Below are 8939 nucleotides of genomic sequence, written 5' to 3' on the forward strand. Positions count from 1 at the left end.
AAAGTCGTAATCATTCAATAATTCAATCCACCTACGCTGCCTCATATTCAGTTGTTTCTGATTAAATATGTGTTGAAGACTTTTGTGATCGGTATATATAATATTTTTGACCCCATATAAGTAGTGCCTCCAAGTCTTTAATGCAAAAACAACCGCGCCTAATTCCAAATCATGCGTCGTATAATTTTGTTCGTGAATCTTCAATTGTCTAGACGCATAAGCAATCACCTTCGTTCGTTGCATTAATACACAACCGAGACCTTGCTTTGATGCATCACAATAAATCACAAAATCATCATTCCCTTCAGGCAATGACAATATAGGTGCCGTAGTTAGCTTTTTCTTCAATAACTGAAACGCTTTCTCTTGTTCATCATTCCATTCAAATTTCTTCCCTTTATGCGTTAATGCAGTCAAGGGTTTTGCTATTCTGGAAAAGTCTTGGATGAACCTTCTGTAGTAACCAGCTAGTCCTAAAAACTGGCATATGTGTTTCGGAGTTTTCGGGGTTTCCCACTTTTCAACAGTTTCTATCTTTGCCAGATCCACCTTAATACCTTCTTTGTTCACTATGTGACCGAGGAATTGAACTTCTTCCAACCAAAATGCACACTTTGAAAACTTAGCATACAATTCTTCCTTCCTCAATACTTCTAACACCTTTCTCAAATGTTCACCGTGTTCTTGGTCATTCTTTGAGTAAATAAGTATATCATCAATGAAAACAATGACAAACTTGTCAAGGTATGGTCCACACACTCGGTTCATAAGGTCCATGAACACAGCTGGTGCATTAGTTAAACCAAACGGCATGACCATAAACTCGTAATGACCGTAACGTGTTCTGAAAGTAGTCTTTGCAATATCATCTTCTTTCACCCGCATTTGATGATACCCGGAACGTAAGTCAATCTTTAAATAAACAGACGAGCCTTGTAGTTGATCAAATAAGTCGTAGATTCTCGGTAGTGGGTAGCGGTTCTTGATGGTAAGTTTGTTCAACTCTCGGTAGTCGATACACAACCTGAATGTACCATCTTTCTTCTTGACAAACAAAACAGGAGCTCCCCACGGTGATGTGCTTGGTCGAATGAAACCACGCTCTAAAAGTTCTTGTAATTGGCTTTGCAGTTCTTTCATCTCGCTGGGTGCGAGTCTGTAAGGAGCACGAGCTATTGGTGCAGCTCCTGGTACAAGATCTATTTGAAATTCAACGGATCGATGTGGGGGTAATCCCGGTAATTCTTTCGAAAATACATCGGGGAATTCTTTTGCAATGGGAACATCATTGATGCTCTTTTCTTCAGTTTGTACTTTCTCGACGTGTGCTAGAACAGCATAGCAACCTTTTCTTATTAGTTTTTGTGCCTTCAAATTACTAATAAGATGTAGCTTCGTGTTGCCCTTTTCTCCGTACACCATTAAGGGTTTTCCTTTTTCTCGTATAATGCGAATTGCATTTTTGTAACAAATGATCTCTGCTTTCACTTCTTTCAACCAGTCCATACCGATTATCACATCAAAACTCCCTAACTCTACTGGTATCAAATCAATCTTAAATGTTTCGCTAACCAGTTTAATTTCTCGATTCCGACATATATTATCTGTTGAAATTAATTTACCATTTGCTAATTCGAGTAAAAATTTACTATCCAAAGGCGTCAATGGACAACTTAATTTAGCACAAAAATCTCTACTCATATAGCTTCTATCTGCACCCGAATCAAATAAAACGTAAGTAGATTTATTGTCAATAAGAAACGTACCCGTAACAGGCTTCGGGTCTTCCTGTGCCTCTGCCGCATTAATATTGAAAACTCTTCTGCGGCCTTGTCCATTCGTGTTCTCCTGGTTCAGGCAATTTCTAATAATGTGGCCTGGTTTTCCACATTTATAACAAACTACATTGGCATAACTTGCTCTGACACTACTTGCTCCGCCATTACTCGTTCCGACACCATTTGTTCCTTTCGTTCTATTAACTCCTGGTCCGAAGACCTCACACTTCACCGCGCTATGACCATTTCTTTTACACTTGTTTCAAAATTTGGTGTAGAACCCCGAGTGATACTTTTCACACCTTTGGCATAGCTGCTTCTTATTGTTGTTGTTGCGGTTATTATTGTTGTTGGGATGATTGTTGTAGTTGCTGTTGTTGTTGTTGTTGTTGTTGTTGTTGTTGTTGTTGTTGGGCCATTTATTGTAGTTGCGATTGATGTTGCGATTGTTGGGATAATTGTTGCGATTATTGTTGTAATTGCTGTTGTTGTTGTATTGGTGATTCTTATCACCGTTTTCCTCCCACTTTCTTTTGACTTGCTTCACATTGGCCTCTTCAGCAGTCTGTTCTTTAATTCTTTCTTCAATATGGTTCACTAGTTTGTGAGCCATTCTACATGCCTGTTGTATGGAGGCGGGCTCGTGTGAACTTATATCTTCTTGGATTCTTTCCGGTAATCCTTTCACAAACGCGTCGATCTTCTCTTCCTCATCTTCGAACGCTCCCGGACACAATAGGCACAATTCTGTGAATCGTCTTTCGTACGTGGTAATATCAAACCCTTGGGTTCGTAACCCTCTAAGTTCTGTCTTGAGCTTATTGACCTCGGTTCTGGGACGGTACTTCTCGTTCATCAAGTGCTTGAATGCTGACCACGGTAGTGCGTACGCATCGTCTTGTCCCACTTGCTCTAGATAGGTATTCCACCATGTTAACGCAGAACCTGTGAAGGTATGCGTAGCGTACTTCACTTTGTCCTCTTCAGTACACTTACTTATGGCAAACACCGAATTGACCTTCTCGGTCCACCGTTTCAATCCGATCGGTCCTTCGGTTCCATCAAATTCCAAAGGTTTGCAGGCAGTGAATTCTTTGTAGGTGCATCCTACACGATTTCCTGTACTGCTAGATCCAAGGTTATTGTTGGTATGTAGCGCAGCCTGTACTGCGGCTATGTTTGAAGCTAGAAAAGTACATAATTCCTCTTCATTCATATTCACGGTGTGTCGAGTAGTCGGTGCCATTTCCTTCAAAATAGTCAAATGGAACAAGTTAATCATACAGAATATTAAGAGTAGTTAATAGTATTTCGTAGCATAATATGAACTCATTTATAAAATCTTTTTCTTCATATTAGCGTTTTATAAGTTTAAATTCGGGTAGTACCTACCCGTTAAGTTCATACTTAGTAGCTAATATGCTATTCAACTACTACAATTCTATATGAAAAACTGATTATAATAATATTTCGCGTTCAAACTTTTACATAATATTTTACAAACTTACAATACCGCTTATTTTACATATAGCATGAAATATGGCACACAATAAAGTTGATACAAGATGGTTGTGAAGATAATTCTAGCTAGTACACAAGTCGTTCAGCAAAGGCAATAAAGACACGTAATTCATACGTCCAGAAACAAGTCATGCATTCTGGTTTTACTAGGACTACTTCCCATCCTTGGTCTTGTGGAACATAACCGTTATGGCCGTTGATAAGACAGCGTGTTGTAACGTTGTCAAAGGGACGAGGGTTACGTAATGTCCAACAGTCCCGTAACAATCTAAAAACCTCATTTCTTACCCCAATTACCGATTCCGTCACTTGTGGGAACGTTTTGTTTAATAGTTGTAGCCCGATGTTCTTGTTCTCACTTTGGTGAGAAGCGAACATTACTAATCTGTAAGCATAACATGCTTCTTTATGTTGCATGTTAGCCGCTTTTTCTAAATCACGAAGTCCAATATTCGGATATATTGAGTCAAAATAATTTCTTAACCCATTGCGTAAAATAGCATTTGGGTTCCCCGCAATATATGCGTCAAAGTAAACACATCGTAACTTATGGATTTCCCAATGTGATATCCCCCATCTTTAGAACGAAAGCCTTTTATAAACCAAGGCATTCTTGGAACGTTCTTCGAATGTCTTACAAACTGATCTCGCCTTAAATAGTTGTGCCGAAGAATTCTGACCGACTCTAGACAAGATTTCATCAATCATGTCTCCGGGTAGGTCTCTTAAAATATTGGGTTGTCTATCCATTTTGTGTTTTTATACTGTAAAATAGACAAGAGTTAGATTCATAAAAAAAAAATACTTATTAATACAAGCAATTTTTTTCCATATATCATAAAGCATAAGCACACTATATTACATATATTACACCACACGAATACAAATATCTTATTCTGACTCGCTCGTTTCTTCTTCTTCAGTTTTGGTTCGTTTTGCCAAGTTTCTAGGGATATATGATGTTCCCCTAATACGAGCCGTCGTTTTCCACATTGGTTTAGAAAAACCTGGTGGTTTAGAGGTTCCCGGGTCATTGTTACAACTTAAGGACTTCGGGTGTTGACGATACATATAAAGTTCATCGGGTTTGGAATCAAACTTCTCTATTTTTATGCCCTTTCCCTTATTGTTCTCTTTTGCCTTATTAAATTGTGTTGGGGTAATTTCTATAACATCATCGGAATCCTTGTCGGGATCCGATTCATCGGAGAATTGGTAATCCTCCCAATACTTTGCTTCCTTGGCGGAAACACCATTGACCATAACTACCTTTGGTCGGTTGGTTGAGGATTTTCTTCTACTTAACCGTTTTATTATTTCCCCCACTGGTTCTATTTCTTCTTCCGGTTCCGATTCTTCTTCCGGTTCCGACTCTTCTTCCGGTTCCGACTCTTCCTCCGGTTCCTCTTCGGGAACTTGTGAATCAGTCCACGAATCATTCCAATTTACATTTGACTCTTCATTATTATTAGGTGAGTCAATGGGACTTGTTCTAGAGGTAGACATCTATCACATAATATCAAACACGTTAAGAGATTAATATATCACATAATATTCACATGTTAAAAATATATAGTTTCCAACAAAATTTGTTAAGCAATCATTTTTCAAGTAAACATGGTCGAAGTCCAGACTCACTAATGCATCCTAACAAATTCGATAAGACACACTAATGCAAAATTCTGGTTCTCTAAGACCAACGCTCGGATACCAACTGAAATGTCCAGTTCTTATTGATTAAAAACGTTCCATATTAATTGATTTTGTTGCGAGATTTTGACCTCTATATGAGATGTTTTTCAAAGACTGCATTCATTTTTAAAACAAACCATAACCTTTATTTCATAAATAAAGGTTTAAAAAGCTTTACGTAGATTATCAAATAATGATAATCTAAAATATCCTGTTTACACACGACCATTACATAATGGTTTACAATGCAAATATGTTACATCGAAATCATTTTCTTGAATGCAGTTTTTACACAGTATCTTACAAACATGGACTCCAAATCTTGTCCTTATTTTAGTATGCAACAGCGGAAGCTCTTAGTATTCACCTGAGAATAAACATGCTTTAAACGTCAACAAAAATGTTGGTGAGTTATAGGTTTAACCTATATATATCAAATCGTAACAATAGACCACAAGATTTCATATTTCAATATACATCCCATACATAGAGATAAAAATCATTCATATGGTGAACACCTGGTAACCGACATTAACAAGATGCATATATAAGAATATTCCCATCATTCCGGGACACCCTTCGGATATGATATAAAATTCAAAGTACTAAAGCATCCGGTACTTTGGATGGGGTTTGTTAGGCCCAATAAATCTCTCTTTAGGATTCACGTCAATTAGGGTGTCTGTTCCCTAATTCTTAGATTACCAGACTTAATAAAAAGGGGCATATTCGATTTCGATAATTCAACCATAGAATGTAGTTTCACGTACTTGTGTCTATTTTTTAAATCATTTATAAAACCTGCATGTATTCTCATCCCAAAAATATTAGATTTTAAAAGTGGGACTATAACTCACTTTCACAGATTTTTACTTCGTCGGAAAGTAAGACTTGGCCACTGGTTGATTCACAAACCTATAACAATATATACATATATATCAAAGTATGTTCAAAATATATTTACAAAACTTTTAATACATTTTGATGTTTTAAGTTTATTAAGTCAGCTGTCCTCGTTAGTAACCTACAACTAGTTGTCCACAGTTAGATGTATAGAAATAAATCGATAAATATTATCTTGAATCAATCCACGACCCAGTGTATACATATCTCAGTATTGATCACAACTCAAACTATATATATTTTGGAATCAACCTCAACCCTGTATAGCTAACTCAAACATTCACATATAGAGTGTCTATGGTTGTTCCGAAATATATATAGATGTGTCGACATGATAGGTCAAAACATTGTATACGTGTCTATGGTATCTCAAGATTACATAATATACAATACAAGTTGATTAAGTTATGGTTGGAATAGATTTGTTACCAATTTTCACGTAGCTAAAATGAGTAGTTTTTACCAATTTTGTTTTGCTCGCCATTTATTCGTTTCTAATCCGTTTTGAGTGATTTAAGCGGCCACGGTTTCGTATTGAACTTGACTTTATGAAACTAAACAGAAAAGGTATAGGTTTATAGTCGGAAATACAAGTTACAAGTCGTTTTTGAAATAGGTAGTCATTTCTGTCGAAAGAACGACATCTTGATGACTGTTTTGAAAAACATACTTTCACTTTGAGTTTAACCATGATTTTTGGATATGGTTTCATGTTCATAAGAAAAATCATTTTCCCAGAAGTATAGCTTTTAAATCAAAGTTTTTCATAGTTTTAATTATCCAAACCAAAACAGCCCCCGGTTGTAATTACGACGGCGTAAATCCGGTTTTATGGTGTTTATCATGTTTTCGGGTTTTAAATCATTAAGTTAGCATATCATATAGATATAGATCATGTGTATAGTTGATTTTAAAAGTGTAGTTAGAAGGATTAACTTTATTTGCGAACAAGTTTAGAATTAACTAAACTATGTTCTAGTGATTACTAGTTTACCACTTTGAATATGATAGCTTTTTATGTATGAATCGAATGATGTTATGAACATCATTACTACCTTAAGTTCCTTGGATAAATCTACTGGAAAAGAGAAAAGTGGATCTAACTTCAACGGATCCTTGGATGGCTCGAAGTTCTTGAAGCAGAATCATGACACGAAAACAAGTTCAAGTAAGATCATCACTTGAAATAAGATTGTTATAGTTATAGAAATTGAACCAAAGTTTGAATATGATTATTACCTTGTATTAGAATGATAACCTACTGTAAGAAACAAAGATTTCTTGAGGTTGGATGATCACCTTACAAGATTGGAAGTGAGCTAGCAAACTTGAAAGTATTCTTGATTTTATGAAACTAGAACTTTTGGAATTTATGAAGAACACTTAGAACTTGAAGATAGAACTTGAGAGAGATCAATTAGATGAAGAAAATTGAAGAATGAAAGTGTTTGTAGGTGTTTTTGGTCGTTGATGTATGGATTAGATATAAAGGATATGTAATTTTGTTTTCATGTAAATAAGTCATGAATGATTACTCATATTTTTGTAATTTTATGAGATATTTCATACTAGTTTCCAAATGATGGTTCCCACATGTGTTAGGTGACTCACATGGGCTACTAAGAGCTGATCATTGGAGTGTATATACCAATAGTACATACATCTAAAAGCTGTGTATTGTACGAGTACGAATACGGATGCATACGAGTAGAATTGTTGATGAAACTGAACGAGGATGTAATTGTAAGCATTTTTGTTAAGTAGAAGTATTTTGATAAGTGTCTTGAAGTCTTTCAAAAGTGTATGAATACATATTAAAACACTACATGTATATACATTTTAACTGAGTCGTTAAGTTATCGTTAGCCGTTACATGTAAGTGTTGTTTTGAAACCTTTAGGTTAACGATCTTGTTAAATGTTTTTAACTCAATGTTTATAATATCAAATGAGATTTTAGATTATTATATTATCATGATATTATGATGTACGAATATCTCTTAATATGATATATATACATTAAATGTCGTTACAACGATAATCGTTACATATATGTCTCGTTTCAAAATCATTAAGTTAGTAGTCTTGTTTTTACATATGTAGTTCATTATTAATATACTTAATGATATGTTTACTTATCATAATATCATGTTAACTATATATATAACCATATATATGTCATCATATAGTTTTTACAAGTTTTAACGTTCGTGAATCACCGGTCAACTTGGGTGGTCAATTGTCTATATGAAACCTATTTCAATTAATCAAGTCTTAACAAGTTTGATTGCTTAATATGTTGGAAACACTTAATCATGTAAATAACAATTTTATTTAATATATATATAAACATGGAAAAGTTCGGGTCACTACAGAACTGTCTTCACCGGATTTATTTTTACGGTTTTTGTTTCTTGCACTTTCTTATTTTTCTTCTTCATACTCAACTCCTTTTATGGTGCCACCACTGGCTTTTCATACTCGGGTGGTGGTGGTGGTGTAACTTCTTCATTGTTACTCACATCTAAAACCTTCCCATCTTCTGGAGCTGGTTTTTCAGAATTTTTTGAAACCATATTAACATTCTCATTCCGAGGATTTACTTCAGTATTACTCGGTAGCTTTCCTTGTTCCCTCTTACTCATCATGCTAGCAAGATTACCTACGTGTTTTTCTAGATTCAAAATGGAAGCTTGTTGAGTTCTTAGTGACTGATCAAACCACTCATTTGTTTGGGTTTGAGATGTAATAAATCGTGTTTGAGATTCCATTAACTTTGCCATCATTTCTTCCAGATTTGGCTTTTTCTCTTCGGTTTATTGTGGTGGTTTATACAAGCTAGGTCTTTGTTGATTGAAAGTGTTGTTTTGAGTTGGTTGGTTATTCAGACCTTGTTGGTTATACGAGTTATTATTGGGTCCATTTGGATTGTAAAGAATGTTTTAATTTCGATTAAAGTTTTGCCTTGGCGGTTGATAATTATTTTGATAATTATTTCCCGGCCTTTGGTTCATGTAGGAAACATTCTCTCGTTGTTCCATCGTTT

The sequence above is a fragment of the Rutidosis leptorrhynchoides genome, chromosome 1, assembly GCF_046630445.1.
Source record: "Rutidosis leptorrhynchoides isolate AG116_Rl617_1_P2 chromosome 1, CSIRO_AGI_Rlap_v1, whole genome shotgun sequence".
NCBI classification, from domain to species: Eukaryota; Viridiplantae; Streptophyta; class Magnoliopsida; order Asterales; family Asteraceae; genus Rutidosis; species Rutidosis leptorrhynchoides.